The 19649-nt window shown below is 38.4% G+C and overlaps 1 long non-coding RNA gene across 2 annotated transcripts in view; it reads left to right on the top strand.

Moving 5' to 3' along the window:
* LOC146003566 (uncharacterized) overlaps positions 1 to 16696 on the top strand; it is a 43835-nt gene extending 27139 nt beyond the window's left edge. For both annotated transcript variants that reach the window (XR_014443833.1, XR_014443832.1), the window contains exon 2: positions 16325 to 16696. This is a non-coding gene — a long non-coding RNA (uncharacterized LOC146003566). The remainder of the gene's footprint in view (positions 1 to 16324) is intronic.
* Positions 16697 to 19649: the final 2953 nt, after the last annotated feature.

The following is a 19649-nucleotide window of genomic DNA, read 5'->3' as shown; positions in this document are numbered from 1 at the left end:
TTCTTGATCACGGCTGAAGGTGGGGGTGATGTGATCAGCATCACGCTCCTGGCTACCTTTATCCCTCAAAGTTTCTCAAGGTACCAGCTTCATATGATCATCCAGGTTCTCCCCCGCAGGGAATCGATCCGGGTCTCTCGCATAGTAGTCAGACGCCCTAACGACTGAGCTCAATTATTACTCGCTCGACAAATGCCGATGGTGCGCACTTAGCTTGGTAATTCAAAACATATATCGTGCGACAAATACGAAGATGTGGCTCCCGTGTGACGGTAGATAAGCACTCGATCTACTATTAGAACCCCGCTACTTTGTTCTGTGATGCAAATTGTTTTGCTAGAAGTTGAAAAAATCGTGGGAAATACATGATTTAATGTGGCTGTCGGAATTATTACATGTAGCCTACGTATAACTCTATAGTTTATTCTTGAGTAAAATGTTGGAAAACTTGCATGTTCTATGTACACAAACATGGCCTAGAAAAGACAAGAATGTTGGATTTCATGGAATTTTTCTTTGTTTTAGGACATGTCTTTAAAAGAAATCGCTAAAAACGCCAACAATTCGCATTTTATGCCAAATTCGCATTATTTCGACATCTCGAACGGGCGAAAAATGTGTCCAGACATCACTGCACATTCCTGAACATAACTTCGAAGCAATTACCATTTTTCACGGTTTTGGCGTTTGCGAAAAATCAATAGGTATATCCCCAATAATCGGAAATTATTTTCTGGCCACCCCTCGTATAAATCAGTAGATGGAAAGTGAAAATTTAGCAGGGCTGGCAGAGAAAAGTCAATTCTTGAAGAGAGTGATCTGCTTTTGTGATTGAATGATTCGAGTAAATATATTAAAATATTTTCGTATTTATTATTAGTATTTTATTTCATAAAATTGGACATTAACTTCACTCAGTGATAGAGTAATGACCATCTCCCACGAGTTTAAACAGACAGGACAGAAAGTGGCGTTAATTTCATTGCAATACTAGTGTTGCAGTAAATTTGAGGTTGGGAGCATGCACTTGCCAATTTTTATAACTTTCACCAATGCAGATTTATGTTCAACTTTTTCGTGATAGTATTCAATACATATCCCGTTTGGTTGGATTCTTCTTGATATCTAAGAATAGTGCAATGTCATTGTAAACGTATGTTAACTTGTGCGAAACCAGTAATACGTCAGGATGATGAAAGAAAACCTTCGTAAGCACTGCTACATTAAATAAGGTGAAGTGAGCCAGAAGAGTAATAAAATTCCAGCAGCATATTTACAGTTTAAAGCTCTTCTTCTTTATGCATGCGATTTTTGTTGGATGTTGCAGTACATGAAATTTCTGTCGCATGTTGTAGTGAGATACTTTGTCGGGTGGCAATATTCGACAAAAATCGTATGTATCAATGGAACCTATTTGTTTCCATGTTCCTTCAGTTTGCCCAACAAAATGCCTTACTACGATGTCCGACAAATATCGGACGGCGCCACCCGCTCTTATCCCATCCATCAGTTGACAAGTCCCCTTACTAGTCCCATACGGACAAGAAAAAAATGATAATTCAATGTGCTCTATGGACCTTCATACTCTTATGTTTGGGTGGAAACTCTGACACAGGTCTGGGGCAAACCTGGGAAATTCATATTGATGACCAACCTCACCCCTCTCCGCAACATATCCATGCCACATTTTCAAACAGTTTTTCACATTTTGGCTCATTATTCAACTTGTATGGCACCCAGGAACATCAAATATTTTTCAATATCTTTGGAAACGTCCATTCCTTAAAGAGAATACTAAGGTTTGCGCCATTTCCCCAAAATAGCGGGAGGGGGAGGAGAGGGAGCAAACTCCAGATTTTTATGTTTTTTTCATAGAAATTTTGTGGTCTCGCCCCCAAACCCCCTTCCTCGGTTCGGCGTTCTGAATTGTACAAGGCTGCATGCTATGATGTTTTAGCTGCAAAACAAAACTTATCCGAAGTAGTTTGCTCCCATAGTGTTCGAGCTATAACAATTTTCCTCAAAAAATGCAAATTACCTATTTTTCGTAAAAAATACAAAAAAATCACATTTTGGCTTATTATGCAACTTGTATGGCACCCAAGAACATGAAACATGTTTCATTCGCTTGAGAAATGTCCATTCTTTGAAAAGAATATTAAAGTTCGCACCTTCTTCCCAAATAGTGCGAGAAGAGGGGGCAAACTCCAGATTTTTATGGTTTTTTCATTGAAATTTGGTGGTCTCGCCCCCAAACCCCCCTTCCTCGGTTCGGCGTTCTGAATTGTACAAGGCTGCATGGTATGATGTTTTAGCTGCAAAACAAAACTTATCCGAAGTAGTTTGCTCCCATAGTGTTCGAGTTATAACAATTTTCCTCAAAAAATGCAAATTACCTATTTTTCGTAAAAAATAAAAAAAATTACATTTTGGCTTATTATGCAACTTGTATGGCACCCAAGAACATGAAACATGTTTCATTCGCTTGAGAAATGTCCATTCTTTGAAAAGAATATTAAAGTTCGCACCTTCTCCATAAAAGAGCGGGAGAAGAGGGGGCAAACTCCAGATTTTTATGTTTTTTCCCATTGAAATTCGGGGGACGTGCCCCCTCCACCAAGCCCCCCTTCCTCGGTCCGGTCTTCTGAATTGTACACGGATGCATGCGCTGATGTTTTAGCTGCAAAACAAAAGTTATCCGAAGTAGATTGCTCCTATAGTGCCCGAGTTATAACAATTTTCCTCCAAAGAGTGTTCGAATTTAAAATGCCCGGGCGAGAGAAATTTCTCTCTCTCTCGCTCTCTCTCTCCTCCTGCCATCACTGGTTTCTGGCGCCGTGGTTGTGTTGCGCATAAAAGGGGCCTAAAAGTCACGAACGAGATTTCCTGTTCCCGTGCAGAGTTCTATAACGATATCTTTAAATAAATAAATAATAAAAAAAGTCAATGAAAACGAAATTCCCTGACATTTCCCTGACTTTTTTTGACACCTTAAATTCCCTGACTTTTCCCGGTTTTCCAGGTCTGTCGATACCCTGGAACCACTATGTGACACCCCCTCCCCCCGGGTATCGGGTGTCTTGCTTCTTTGTGTCAGAGTGAGATCTGTAGGTAGTGTGGCCTCTGACCTTGGATTTTCGCAATCGGAAGCAGAAAAGAAATGTTCATTTTCAATCCATCTGGTTTTAAGCTAATGTGAACTCGTCCCACTGTTTACGATACAATTCCAATAATTGTCCGAGCTCCTACAGGGAATCTAATCCAGGCACCCTTCATTATAAATGGACATTTCTTGTTACTACTCTATAGGAAAGGATATTCCAGCAGAAATGGCAAATTCGCGATTATTCTGTGCTTTTCGGAGGGCTTCGTACACCTACCGGATGGCGTAGTGTTAACGTCGTTAACTTGTAATAAAGGGGTCCCGAGTTCGATGCACAATTCGTATCCCAGCCCCGATTGGACTATCTGTGCGTGAAATGGACTTTAAACAAACCTTAATAATATATCAAAGAAAAACAGCTTTCCAGTAACATCCTTGATAAAATAAAAAATCAATTGTTTACAGTTGATATGTAACGAGTACTTTTCACCACGGCGGCAGAGGGCATTAAGCGATCGAGTAACGATCTATCGACCGAAGGTTCCAGATTCGAGCCTCAACTTGGACATCAATTATTCATCCCTATCTGGGGAAGGGGGGAATACACAATAAGATTTCGTATCATTTTCAACCGTTGTTTTTAAAGTTGTTCAAAGGAAAATGTAATCGGGGTTGTTTCAATGAGGGTTTGCAATTACCACTTCGGTTTTTCCTGTGTTCTTTACTGCTTTCATTTTAAAATATTCAAAATTTCGGGAGAGGTTGTTGCCTCAGACTCCCCTTTGCGAACGCCAGTGTACTGATGTCTCTTTCATGCATACAACATTTATCGGCATTTAGTGCGACAGCTTGTCGGATGAAATCTGAACCTTTTACGCATCCGATAATTGTCGAATTTTGGCGTACCAACTTTCGGTATTTTGTACAAATTCAATAAATGCCAGATACTTGAAAGTTTGCCTAGAAATATGTAATAGATACAAACCTACATCAAACAAATGTAATATTCAGAGCATCACTTATTTCAATGCTTCTCCTCCATAAATCAGGCAAAATGCACTACCAACTCCGAATTTCCATGCCCTTTCACCAAGGGTGTTCGGGAAAAGAGGAAATCAATAAATTGGTATAATGCAGAAAAGGAGCATAACCTTAGGTGGCACGCTTCACCATTTGAAGGTTAACGGGATCGTTTTCACTTTCATTACGACTCCTTCGAAACGCCAAGAAGGAAAGCATGCTGTGCTAACAGATAATCAATCACCACAGAGGGGTTCAGATTTCCTTGTCAAGATCAAAACACTTTCCGCTTCAAGACTACTAGCTTTCAAGCGGAATGAGTTTTGACCTTGACAAGGACTGATATGCATCTGACACACCTGAGATATATTTACATGTAAGAAATTCTGTTTCCGCGATATCTCAAGAAGGGGAGAGCGGCTCAACACGATACATGTATCGACAGAATAAACATCAATATACCCAATTTATATTTTTTCCACCATTTTTTTTCAAAATCACGTATTTTGAACCTACAATCTTTATATCACAGACAACTTATTCGATAAGCAGACCAATGTTCGCGCCGCGATTTCTCAAGAAGCGCACGTCGACTCAACACGATACAAACATGTATCCACAGAATAAACATCAATATACCCAATTCATATTTTCTGTCCACCAATTTCCTTCAACTATGAAGATAAAACATGTATTATGTAATATGTTCTTAAACTGATTAAATGAGAAAGTGCTAAGTTTTAATTAAGGGACTATCATCATGCATGGGAATCAATGATTGGACTAGTATGATGAAACAGACTGATTTTGGTATATTTGTGGGGTTCATTTTCAAACTTGATTGCTTTTTTGACACTATTTGAAAGAAAGAAATTCCTTGCCAGAGAGGCAGCCACCTCTTCCCTCATTATATTCTCCTGTGAAAGACAGGAGACTGTGTTCTATCTTTCACAGGAGAATATAATGAGGGAAGAGGTGGCTGCCTCTCTGGCAAGGAATTTCTTTCTTTCAAATAGTGTCAAGAAAGCAATAAAGTTTGAAAATGTACCCCACAGATATACCAAAATCAGTCTGTTTCATCATACTAGTCCAATCATTGGTTTTCATGCATAATGATAGTCCCTTAATTAAAACTTAGCACTTTGCCAGTTTTTCAATGTCCTGTTAATCTTTCTGTTAACTAACTGCCAGTTGGAGATAACAGCCAGTCTTAACCAGCACCGGGTTTTTCAATGTGAAAGTAACTACCAGTTAATTAAACCATGGTTCGTTCTCCGAAACAGTGTGTTGGCAATTCTGAAGCACGGAAATTACAGGAAATCGACCTGCGCGCCATCTGTTAGTATAGTTTCAAACCGCGTCGCCTGGCACACAGCCTGGCTTTAAATGTAGAACTACAAGCACGGCGCGCTCGGAAGCACATTATTGCATTATGAAACGATATGAACAATGGCAGCGCATCCATTTTGTATGCTTAGGAAATAAATTAACGAAAGACAGCACTACAAATTTGGTTTTCTTCTAATAAAGGCCAATTCCACGTGGGGGAAATGATGTTATGAGGCGCAAGCCCAGATACTTTCTTGTAGAAGAAACGTGAAGAACTCGAAAGTCGAGACATTAAAATAACTGTTTGTTGACATAAACACTATTATTATTATTAATATGTAAATATTGTACATTTGACTGCATGCTTTGTACCTCTTTATGCATGTTGTTAAGCGAAAAAACATATTAATAGTAAGCATGCTTTCTAAACATCTAAAAATATGAAAGTACGAGTAAAAATAATTTTAAAATTTACTGTAATATTTATCCGAGAAGATCATTCAACAATAAAGCGTGAATTGAATGCAACACACGTAATAAATAATTGACAAGAAAAAAATACCCTTGACCAAGACTCGAACTCGTATTACAAAACACAACACGCTCCGAAAGCTGGTGCCGCTAACAACTACACCAAATTACCGATTGGAGATTGTCACGCCTAGTAGACCAGATATGCTGGCCACAAATTCTCTAACACAACTTTGCCCGCGAATTCTAGCAACTACGCTGCTTAATTTCCATATTTGCATGGACGTTGGTAAGCTCTGCCAAACAAAACAAGTCTTTTTCTGTACCAATTTGAAAGTTTTATGAATCATATCTTGTTCATTCTGACAGTGAAGTTGCGAGTGTGGAACTTCGATAGCTGCACGCGGCATCCATGTTGCTTCGCAACTTCCAGTTAGGCTGGTAACTGCAAGAAGAAGTACCAGTAAAGATAATCGCCACCAGAGTTCCAGTTACGAGCTAACTGTACATTGAAAAACCGAAATTTTCACTAACTTCCAGTTGCGTGCTAACATGAACCTTAACTGGACATTGAAAAACCGGCCCTTAATCAGTTTAAGAACATATTACATAATACATGTTTTATCTTCATAATTGAAATAAATTGGTGGATAGAAAATATGAATTGGGTAGATTGATGTTTATTCTGTCGATACATGTGTGTATCGTGTTGAGTCGACGTGCGCTTCTTGAGAAATCGCGGCGCGAACATTGGCCTGCTTATCGAAGAAGTATTCTGTGATCTGACGATTGTGGATTCAAGAAACGTGATTTTGAAGAAAATTGGTGGACAGAAAATATGAATTTGGTAGATTGATGTTTCTTCTGTCGATATATGTGGGTATCGTGTTGATCCGCTCTCCGCTTCTTGAGAAATCGCGACGCGAACATTGGTTTGCTTGTCGAAGAATTTTTCTGTGATGTAGAGATTGTGATTTCTAAATACGTGATTTTGAAGCAAATTGGTGGACAAAAAATATGAATTCGGTAGATTGATGTTTATTCTCTTCATACATGTGTATCGTGTAAAGTCGCTGACTGGTTCTTGAGAAATCGCAACGCGAACATTGGTCTGCTTTTGGAAGAAGTTTTCTGTGATCTGAAGATTTTTTTGTTCAAAATACGTGATTTTGAAGAAAATTGGTGGACAAAAAATATGAATTGGGTAGACTGATGTTTCTTCTGTCGATATATGTGGGTATCGTGTTGAGTCGCTCTCCGCTTCTTGAGAAATCGCGACGCGAACATTGGTTTGCTTTTCGAAGAAGATTTTTGAGATCTGAAGATTGTGGGATCAAAATACGTGATTTTGAAGCAAATTTGTGGACAAAAAATATGAATTGGGTAGATATATGTGTATCGTGTTGAGCCGCTCTCCACTTCTTGAGAAATCGCCTCATGAGAATTTAGTACACGCAAATATATCCCATGATTACGGAAATATGTCTTACTCACTGATTTTATGAGAAAATGTTCTCTTCATGTTAAAAGTTTGCAACACATTTACAGGCATGTCTGTTTGTGATTCATTGCACTGCTTAGGCGTATTACAAGCGAATCAATTCCATGTATGTCCCGATAGATAGAACAAAGTCTCCTGTCTTTCACAGGAGAATATAATGAGGGAAGAGGTGGCTGCCTCTCTGGCAAGGAATTTCTTTCTTTCAAATAGTGTCAAAAAAGCAATAAAGTTTGAAAATGTACTCCACAGATATACCAAAATCAGTCTGTTTCATCATACTAGTCCAATCATTGGCTTCCATGCGTAATGATAGTCCCTTAATTAAAACTTAGCACTTTCTCATTTAATCAGTTTAAGAACATATTACATAATACATGTTTTATCTTCATAGTTGAAGGAAATTGGTGGACAGAAAATATGAATTGTGTAGACTGATGTTTATTCTGTCTATACATGTGTGTATGGTGTTCAGTCGACGTGCGCTTCTTGTGAAATCGCGGCGCGAACATTGGTCTGATTTTCGAAGAAGTTTTCTGTGATTTCAAGATTGTGGGTTAAAAAAACGTGATTTCGAAGAAAATTGGTGGACAGAAAATACGAATTGGGTAAATTGATGTCTATTCTGTCGATACGTGTGTGTATCGTGTTGAGTCGCTTACCACTTCTTGAGAAATTGCGGCGCGAACATTGGTCTGCTTTTCGAAGAAGTTTTCTGTGGTCTTAAGATTGTGGGTTCAAAATACGTGATATTGAAGAAAGTTGGTGGACAGAAAATATGAATTGGGTAGATTCATGTTTATTCTGTCGATATATGTGGGTATCGTGTTGAGTCGCTTCCCGCTTCTTGAGAAATCGCGGCGAGAACATTGGTCTGCTTTTAAAAAAAGTTTTCTGTGATCTGAAGATTGTGGGTTCAAAATACGTGATTTTGAAGAAAATTGGTGGACAAAAAATATGAATTGGGTAGATTGATGTTTATTCTGTCGATATATGTGGGTATTGTGTTGAATCGCTCTCAGCTTCTTGAGAAATCGCGACGCGAACATTGGCCTGCTTATCGAAGAAGTATTCTGTGATCTGAAGATTGTGGGTTCAAAAAACGTGATTTTGAAGAAAATTGGTGGACAAAAAATATGAATTGGGTAGGTTGATGTTTGTTCTGTCGGTATATGTGGGTATCGTGTTGAGTCGCTTTTCGCTTCTTGAGAAATCGTGGTGCGAACATTAGTCTGCTTTTCGAAAAAGTTTTCTGTGATCTGAAGATTGTGGGTTCAAAATACGTGATTTTGAAGAAAATTGGTGGACCAAAAATATGAATTGGGTAGATTGATGTTTATTCTGTCGATATATGTGGGTATCGTCTTGAGTCGCTCTCCGCTTCTTGAGAAATCGCGACGCGAACATTGGTCTGCTTTTCGAAGAAATTTCCGAGATCTGAAGATTGTGGGATCAAAATACGTGATTTTGAATCAAATTGGTGGACAAAAAATATCAATTTTTTAGATTAATGTGTGCATCGTGTCGAGCCGCTGTCCACTTTTTGAGAAATCGCGGCAAGAGAATTTATTACACGTAAAGATATCCAATGAATACGGAAATATGTCTTACTCTCTCATTTTAAGAGAAAATGTTCTTCTCTTTATGTTAAAAGTTTACAACACATTTACATGCATCTCTGTTTGTGATTCATTGCACTGCTTAGGCGTATTACAAGCGAATCAATGCCAATGTATCCTTCGGCCTTTGTGCCGAAGGATACAACGGAAAATCCCTCTCGGTGGATTGCAACACTGCTCATTTTTATCGCTTATCGCTAACTTCAGGGACATTAATTTTCATTCCCCCTCATATTTGCTCATGGGGGAACTAATTTCAATGTTGTTTTTGGTAATATTTCAGTAACCGCCAAACGTCTGAAATTCCTTTCTTTTCTTATTTTTCACATTGGTACTTAGTATTGTGCATTGCTAAGGATTCTTGAAGGTGAGATTTAGTTTTTTTCACAAGAATAATTTCAATTTTCTACGTATCGAGTAATTTTTGTGGTAACAGTGTCATACATCGGAGACACATTTCTTCAATTTTACACAAGAAACTACTTACGGAAATGAGTTTATCCAAGGTTTAGAACGTTCATCGAGGTATTTTCTTTCATCGTTGAGTATATTTGACCGGGAAATGATGTATTTTTCAAGATAAATATCTCACCGACGCAAAATTGCCATTGCTTTCATTTGCTTGTCTTACGACAACTGGATGCTGCATACGTTTGATGACGTAAGCCCCTGAAAATATTTGATGCGTCATGTTCTAGTGAAAACATGGCTAGTTTGAAACACTGACTACGGGATTATGCCATCTATTGTGCTCTCGTACAGAAAGCAAATGGCGGCAGCAGAAACAGCGTGTCGGACAGATATTTTCGCAGAAAACATGTATTCGCATTAAAATGGATCAAAACTACATTCACGAACTTCCGCAACGCTACAGAAAATGATTTCCGTAAGTACATTCTCCTGTAAATTTGAAGAAATCTGTCACCCCTATACTATAATGGTACTCGGAACATTCTTTAAGGTGTATTCACATTTTTCGTCCCGGAATCGGTGGGAAATTTAAACTAAAAAAATATTTTTGTTTGACATTTTTGAGTCCAAATTTCCCAACGATTCCGGGCTCTGCCCCTGGGGTAATTGACCTACCGCCCCCAACCGCTAATGTGGGCCCGCCTATGGCTCCCCGGCTATATCTATAGAGTCCCTGTTAAAGCCATGTTAGAAATTGCCCGGAGTCACCTGCCCCCAGATGAGCGCCAAACTTTTAAATTTGAAGAAATCCGTTACATCACACAAAACACATTCCAGATGTTAGACAATGCTACAGGAACTTATTACCGTAAGTAGTTTCTTCTGTAAAAATGAAGAAATCTGTCCGGGGAATATCAGATTAGTACCCCTAACGTAACCAAACCTAACCTAACCTTATCGAAAATGGTTTGTGGGCTATCTGTCAGCTACCCGTGCATAATGTATAATTTCCACCGGTGACTAACACGATAGTAGGTATTTTACAGTGCAGAAGGTTGAAACACTGCATACCCACAACGTGAGTCAAGATATGCCCGCCATATTGTGTGTTCCGGAACCGAAGAAAGGAATAAAAGAAAGCACTCAGAATGTAAAAAATTGTGTTTGTTTTAGTTTAAAAAGCATAATGGCACCTTGAACTATGTTCCACAATACACAATTGGTAAGTACGAACCATGCAAAACGCAAATATCCGATTTTAATGTGTCTCCGATCTATGAAACTGTTACCATTATTGTTTGTTCATTTTTGGTTGCGTTACACACAATATGGCGGGCAAATTTTGACTAGCGTTGTCTGTAATCAGTGGGTGTGCAGTGTTTCCAACCTTCTTCACCGAAAAATACCTACTTTCGTGTTACTGATTTTGTATTTTTTTCCAGGTTCGAAAACCCCACAAACCAAGCACTGATAGCCCCACGAACCATGCATGGCAAGGTTAGGTTAGGTTCGGATAGGTTAGGCAAACATAGTTAAAATTGTCATGTTCTTGCAAAACAACGGCGTGGTTGGAAACACTGACCGGGGGTTACATCATCGCATGCACACAACATTTGGTTCACGTAGTGGAAGGACATAGAGGCAACAGCTTTCATGCATTAGAGATACATTAATCTTCAAAAATACATGATGTACCGGCGAAATAAATTAAGCAATGGGAAAAAAACACTTCCACGACCTTTCAAAAGTGTATGGAAAGTACTTTCTCCTGTAAAATTGAAGAAATACGTTTTGCGGATATCAAAATTTTGGTAAAATTTTCGTATCCCCAAAACGTATTTCTTCAATTTTACAGGAGAAAGTACTTACCGAAATGGGTTTATTTATACTTTAGGAAGGTCTTGGAAGTTTGTTTTCACCTCGTTGAAATTTTTTTGCCGGGAAATCATGTAATTTTCGACATTAATGTCACTCCAATGCACGAAAGCTGTTCCCTTGATGTCCGTCTACTACGTGAACCAAATATTTGCGAGCGTTTCATGACGTAACAACCGGTCAGTGTTTCCAAATACGCGGTTTTGTAACTGTGTAACAGTTCTAGAACGTAAATAAACGTGAGTTACTGTTCATCATTTCTGATTACGAACTTGCGACAACATGACGTGCACAGGATCAGTGGCGTGCTCAATGTGAGGTTGATGGGGGCTATAACCCCCCCTTTCGCCCAGTATCTCTAAGGCTATTTATGAATGGTTCGTGGGCTATTTATGTATGGTTCGTGGGGCTATCCGTGAATGGTTCGTGGGGCTATCTGTGAATGGTTCATGGGGCTATCCGTGAATGGTTCGTGGGGCTATCCATGAATGGTTCGTGGGGCTATCCGAGATTGGTGTGTGGGGCTACGAATATTTTTTTCGAAACCAATTTTTAACTATTGAAACCTTTGCGTGGCCCTACTAACCTATCCACGCACCAATGGTTCGTGGGGCTAGCGCCAATGGTTCGTGGGGCTATCTTTTTCACTATTGAAACCTTTGCGTGGCCCTACTAACCTATCCACGCGCCAATGGTTCGTCGGGCTAGCGCGAATGATTCGCAATTATTTCCAATTTCACACTTTGCACATTCCTTTCCTCTCTTCACCATCCCGTGTGCAACCAAAAACTCCACCGGATCCTCAACACCCGGCACCAATTTCACAACACACCCACCACACGACACCTATAACTTCCGAGTTTCGTCAATTTTTGACATTCGTACTTACGTATTCTCCATACTAGTACCTAGATATTTTGCTACGAAGAATGTCGCAACACTGCATAACCACTGATCATGGACTACGCTAGTCAAGATTTCTCCGCCATATCGCGTGTAACGCAAGCAAAAGCGAAGAAAATAAAAATACTCCATATTTCGAAAATTGAGATTATTTGCCTGCAAAAAACGAAACGCGAAATAGAAGAATCCTTACGAATGCAGAATATGTAAGTATCAATGTGAAAAATACGAAAATAAGGGAATTAGAGACGTTTGGTGGTTACCGAAATTTTAATAAAATTTTACCAAAATCTGTTTGTATGTATACTGAAATAGCGAAAGAACATGCTGAAAATAACTATCAGTACCAAACCTAACAATCCTAACCTAACTACGTAAAATTATAACTGCTGTTGTGGAAAGTAGTTTTGGGTACTTTAGCTATTCACTTGCGTGAACACTTCGGGCTGTTCTGCTTCACGGTAAAGTAACATGCTAAGGTAAGAGACATACTTTACTTCACAATAACACATTTCCGAGAGCTAAAATCAACTGAATACGTTCATAAACAACAAAATCTTCATAAACAATGCAACATATTTCACTTACTCCAGGAGGTACAGAAGGTCAAGGTTACTGCTAAGAGAACAAAACCTGGGCTCCCTAACCTGAGTATGAAAGCATATATTGATGAAAATCAATAAAACTCTTCGAGAGTAAGTGGAAAATTTTAGTCCTTTGGTTTATGTGGCATGATCTCTCACATAAAAATCTAATTTTGGAATCCATTTATTCTTTGGATCTAGTGGTAAGTTTTGACATAGTTCCTGTATTAGTTAGGCTACACTAAATTTTTCAGTCTTAAACTTTTTTTTTTTTTTTTACTACTGTTGGAGTATTTAGTGGGTTAACTCAATTTATGTTATTGTACATATTATACCTATAATTTATGTATTGTATATAGGAATAATAACATGTTTTTGTAATTTGAAATGAACTATTCTTCTAATTTCCTCTGGAAGTTGACTGACTGGTTGCCTTCCTCCCCATTATGGATGCCCTGTTTATCACTTTAATAGCAAATTCAACCTCTCTTAACAACTGTTGCCACAAACAGGCACCAGATTCTGAGCTTTGTCAGCACTGTTTTCCGAAAATAATTGAGAGCCGACTCCACATCAGTAGCGTCAACTTTTGGAAACATTGGGTGGGTGGCACTCGGAGATTGTTTTTTTATTTTATGCAATAATGTATGACATAATTGGCTGAGGATTTACCCTAAAATACCATTTTTTTCCTTGGCCAGAAAATGTAGGCCTTTCTTTAAAAAAAACTCTTTCAGGCCATTTCTGAGAGGAAGATAAGCCTATGCATTTTATAGTGCTCATTTTCACCTACTTTAGTCTCAATTGCCTATTTTGAAGATAACTGCTATTTGGAGTGCCTAATAGGAGAAAATAATGAAAAACCTGTCAATGTTCATCACTTTTAGTGCCAATTTTGTATTTTTCGGTGGTTTTTTGTATGCCTATTTTGAGAGTTTTTAGTGATTTTTGATCCACACCTTCGTTATAAGTCCTAATCCTCCTTTACTTTCCTAATAACGATGTTACCGCAGATGTGAGAACAATATAGTACATTGACAAGTATCATATTAGACATATAAGTCTCAGTATTTTGATATCAGTCAGTCTGTAATTAAGTTGTGGGTATTGTTTACATGTATAAAGCATTGTTTTCATAAGCATGGGGATTCTATCTCTGAAATAAAATGAACCAAGAAGCAAATTATTTAGTGGCCTCTAGCCTCATAGGAACATAAAAGTTGGTGTCACTTCTCCACACCTAAAACAAGTGATGCCACAAGTAACTCAATAATAAAGGGTTTTCCAATAAGGGCGGGTCGATGTTGAAATGGAATAAAACAAGCTGTGTGTGAGGTATGAACGAAATTCTTTTTTTATTTGAAAGGCCCATGTATGCCATTATGTATGGAATATAACATCGTTCAAATGTCCGCCGCGGCTTCTCACGGTGGCACTTATCCGAGTGGTCCAATTTTCAATGACACTGCCGCATAGATCCGGCTGAATTTGAGCGATGGCCTGGGTGATGTTGACTTTAAGGGCATCGGTCGATTGCGGCTTATTGGCATAGACCTGCGACTTCAGGAAACCCCACAAGAAAAAGTCTAGCGGGGTCAAATCGCACGATCTTGGTGGCCAATTCACGTCACCTCTGCGAGAGATAACCATACCGTCAAATCGTTCATGCAGAATGTCCATCGTGGCGTCCGCTGTGTGGCACGTAGCGCCGTCCTGCTGGAACCACATGTCGTCTATGTCCATATCGTTCAATTTGGGCCAAAAGAAATCGGTTATCATCGTTCTGTAGCGCTCGCCATTGACGGTGATGGCCTCACCAACGTCGTTTTCAAAAAAGTACGGACCAATGATGCCGCCGGCCCAAAATCCGCACCAAACAGTAACTTTTTGTGGATGCCATGCCACGTGGTGAACCTCGTGTGGGTTGGCGTCGTCCCATATACGGCAATTTTGCTTATTAACACAGCCATTCATCCAAAAATGCGCCTCGTCGCTAAAGATGATTTTTCGGCCAAAATTGGGGTCCTCTTCCAAACGCTCCGAAGCCCAGTCAGCGAACAAACGGCGTTGTCTATGGTCATTAACTTTGAGCTCCTGGGTCAGTTGGATCTTGTACGGGTGTAGGCCCAAGTCCCGATGCAAAATTCGCCAAGTTGAAGTCTGCGAAAGGCCGAGTTCTTGTGCACGGCGAGGAATTCACTGCCTCGGGTTCTCCTGCACACTTGCACAGACCGCGGCGATGTTCTCAGCCGATCTGGCGTTCCTTTGACGTACGGGTGTTGGCTGATTGTTTACCGAACCGGTCGCCTCGAATTTGGCCACCAAACGTTGGAAAGTCGACTTTGAAGGGCCACCGCGTCTGCCGTAAAATGGGCGCAACACGCGCAACGTGTGCACTAACGAACACTCATTTTGATAATAAAGTTTTATCATTTGGACGCGCTGCTCAATCGTGTAACTTGCCATGGTGATTTGGCATCAGTCCCTGAAAAGGAAACAACAGATTAGACAGACGCCACCAAAACAACATGGCCGCCACAGGCTGCCAACATCGACCCGCCCTTATTGGAAAACCCTTTAGTATTGGACTTGGTATGTTGCAGCTCAGCAAAGTATTTGCTTCTGTAGTCCAGTGTTTGCAAAGTTACTTCTAAAAGTAACTAAACACCAAACAACCAACAAAATACAGAAGCGTCACTTAGGTACTTCTTAATTCAAGCGAAATCATCTAATTAGGCCTGTTGTTAATATTATTGCTCTAATGGCTCCTGTTGCTGGCCAACGCTTCTGTATTTGGTGTAGAAATTGATGGAATAAAATATATTACATTAATTTCTATTCTCCAAGTTTTTGTAAAAAAAACATGATAATAAAATTACATGAAGAATTCAATACATTTTTAGGAATGCTTAATCACCAAGGAAGAACTCTCATATTTATTAGTATTTAATATTTATTTTATATTTTCATTTTTAATAGTAATTTTATTAATAATTTATAAAAATAGTACTTCTGAAATAATAAATAGAATTATCCCCCATCGTAGGCCTCTTACAGTTCCATTTACTTGGTTCAAAAAGTAACTGCAAGTTACTTTGCAGTTTCTTTCTGCTGGAAATTTTCTTGCAAACAAATTAATCATAATTAATTAATAAAATAAATATACAAAGCCTTACATGTATTTCATTTATATATTTACATTATTACAAGGAAAAAAATGAAACAAGAAATCAGCTTTGCTTGAATGATTTTAATTCGAAAAAACGTTTGCATGTCACTCATGGTACTTTGCAAGTGGTGACATTGATTCCACCTGTTTCTTTCGCTTCTATTCCAAGCTTAACAAGATCCACTCCCTTGACAATAACTTCATTTATAGCTCGACTACCATGATTCAATTGAATGCTTGCTTCATTTTTCTTAAAAAAAAAATCATGTGAAACATGATTTGTCAATTTCAATGCCACTTTATTCATTATGCTGCTTGAAGCTCAAATGTTTTTTGTTGCAGGTGGAGGGCCTCCCTGTTGGCGTAGTGGTAACGTCTTCACCATGTAATCAAGAGGTCCCGGGTTTGATACCCAGTGGATTCACAAGTGGTTTGGATCCCACGTAAACTGCAGGTCCAGTCCCGATTAGCCTGCTGTGCAAAAAGTGGACTTAATACCAAAACTCAACTCAACATTGCAGGTGGCTTGGTTGGCTGTGATGTTTACCCCCCTTCACATGATTACCATCATATCAATTGTGTTGTAGCTCGAAATGGCTTGATAGCCATTTGAGGTTGAAGCAGCATAACGGATTCTTTTTGTTTTAAAAAAATACTAACCATTGTTATAACTGTATCTTTAGTCAAAATGAAAATAAATGTCTGATGAAAGGAGCATGTGTTCTGAAACGTCACAAAGAAAAACTGTTTTCTTATGCTTGTAATAACCGTAAACTACGGGAAAATATTCTATAATGCAAGCAATGCGGTAGATGTAGCTGTTTGCTTTTTATCTTAACTAGAGATGTACAACCATTAATGCTGATTCTAGTTCTGTAGCCTCAATTTTTATATTGCACATTTTGAAAGTGAGATATTTTACATAGCAGCAAGTATTTCTTTGTGAAACATAGATTTATGAACCTACACAGCCTGTAGGAAATTAACTCATTTGCAACCAGAAACTGACTTGAAATTGCTGTAAGTTATGGGATCAAATATCACATAACTAGCGAGGAAATGATTAGCAACAAGCATAGACCATTAAACTTACAGCTTGTAATGCACCTTGAACATTTATTTCATTATTTTTGGAAAATCTAGAGGAAGAAGAGATAATCTTACGATTCAGCCAGGTCATTTGTTAGGGTTAGGCAGAAACTTTTTTTTTTAAAAAAAAAACAACCATTTTTTTTGTTTTGACCATTTTTTCGATATTAATTTAAGTTGTAGCAATACTAACATGTAGATGGTGCAGCGAGATACAATTCATTGCTTAATGTATTATGTTAATTGTTTATTAATAATATTGTTTGAAAAAGTTAAATAACATGCAACTGTTACACCAGATAAAATGTACATTCCTGAGTCTCACTAATACATGCAGATCAATTTGTAACTTGCATAAGAAATTCTCTGTTTCTCATTGCATGACATTTCTCAAACATATAAACATGTTAAATAAAGATATCATAAGCATTAAATTATTATATCACATTATTACGTGAAACATAATTTTCTGCCCTTCAGAAGAGAGTGACACTAGGTCTCAAGGCCCATCTGGCTGATATCCCGAGGGTAACTTCAATTTGTCAACAGCAAAGCTCCAAGGAATATTTTAGAGAAGTTTGTTAGAAGGTTTCTGATTGTAATACTCTTATTTCACTGTATTAGTTTGAATATTTCAATAAGATTCAGAATCTTTTTTCGAGTAACACTGCTTTTACAAACAAATATGCAGAATTAATTACTCTTTCATGTTCCAGCTGCTCCTTTGCTGAATGCTGGCAGCCCTGTGAGGACTGAGCAGAGAGCAACCTTACTGCTCGAACTATCTTATCTTTTCTTCACGTAAGAAGGAAAATTGTGGATATGTTGAAAACATTGTCCCTTACTCTTATTACTGGCAGTGAACTGCTTCAGAATGCTGATCTGCTTTCTGAACTGTCTGAATTGTTCTCGACAAATTACGGAATATGGTTAGATAAAGGACCCCGTCCAGGGCAGCTGGTGACTATGGGTGTGAAGAAAATGAAGGAGCTGTTACTCTTTGATGTCGAAGCTTGTGGAGTTGTTGTTGCTAGACTATCGGAATCATCGCGTGTTGTTGCTCATGCATTTTACTATAAATTTAAAACAGAGTCACTGGGTAATGTATGCTGGATCACACAGCTTGTGGTATGTGGAGCAGTCAGGCACAGAGGAATATCAACAAGCATGATACGTGCTGTTCTCAAAAGTGATGATTTCTCAGTGTGTGGATTGGTGACGTCGCACCCATATGCAATTTGTGCACTGGAAAAAGCAGCATCGTGCAAGTGTGATCGAGCGATAATTCAAAAATATTCTAGTGAGCTGATCAAGAAATGTGGTTTGCCTTATATTGACCCACAAGCAGTGGTTGATGTACATGGATCTATCAATACAGAATTTTATGTTGACCACACAGAATTGTTGGAAATCATCCAGAGAGAAAGAGATGATTGCAAGTGGATTTTTGGTGATCTTCTTGATGGACATGAGTTTTTTGTTTTTGTGTTTATGAAGTTGAACAAAGAGAATCACGAAAGTCAAGTTTGAAAAATTGAACAGACCTCCATGAAGACTACTATGATAGGACGTCTCAAAGATGCGACTTAGTCCTTTTTCTCATACTTTTCCAGGGTTAAACTGTACTGTTTATTTAATTAAATTTAACGCTATTTTACATTTTTTTTAAAAAAAAAAACATTTAAAAATATTCATACCTTAATTTATGTGTAGTGATTTAACTGAATACTAAATTTCAGTTTAAGAATCAAAAACCAGAAAAGATTTCAGAAAAAGTTTACATTTTGTAAGTATTGCTAATCCAATAGAAATTTTGGTTTCAGAATGCAGAGCATTTGTAAAATGTGCTATGTGGTAATAAAATTTTGTTTGAATCTCCAATTATAGTGTAAACACCAATAGGAATGGATTGATTTGAATGGTTAGGCTGCTTGTTATTTTATTTCAGAGTAAAAAAGAGAGTTTGAATTGAATTAGTGTGCTTTCATTGGTATCTTTAATTAAACTGTATGAATTCATTTAGTTTATGAGTAGCATGGGTTGGGGTATTCCATAGCAAAATGACCAGTGAGTTTCATGGATTTTTATTATTTTTAGTACAAATGTACCTTTCTATGTGGTTAATAAAAGAATTTGATGACTTATTGAATCAAAACGATGGGAAAAGTAAGCTTATACCGCTGATAGAGGCATGTTTGAATGCTATGTTCCCAGCCTCTGTAGGAGCTACGTCTTGGACTGATAACAAGACAAGTAAAATCTCAATAGGCTCGTTCTTAACTTACACTCTTAAGGAATGCAGAACTGTTTCAGCCAGGCTCTTTCCTCCGATTCAGTGTTGCCAGCTTAGTTCTTTTGGAGCCAGATCTGGCTCTTTTGTGCACTCATTTGGCTGTGAACTGACCCACCCTCGTGCCCCAATATGATGCCATCACTGGCTCCAGCTCGCATAGACCTACTTTTGCCATGATTACATGAAATTTTGCACGTGCCGTGATATTGTTATATTGGCTGCATCACCCCACCCCTCTTACCTCCCCAACTACTTTTTTATAGCACAATGACATAATATTGTTCC

Source organism: Lepisma saccharinum, chromosome 20 (assembly GCF_977018435.1).
Source record: "Lepisma saccharinum chromosome 20, izLepSacc3.1, whole genome shotgun sequence".
NCBI lineage: Eukaryota > Metazoa > Arthropoda > Insecta > Zygentoma > Lepismatidae > Lepisma > Lepisma saccharinum.
The sequence above is the reverse complement of the archived record's forward strand: the minus strand, read 5'-3'. Positions and strand labels throughout refer to the sequence as shown.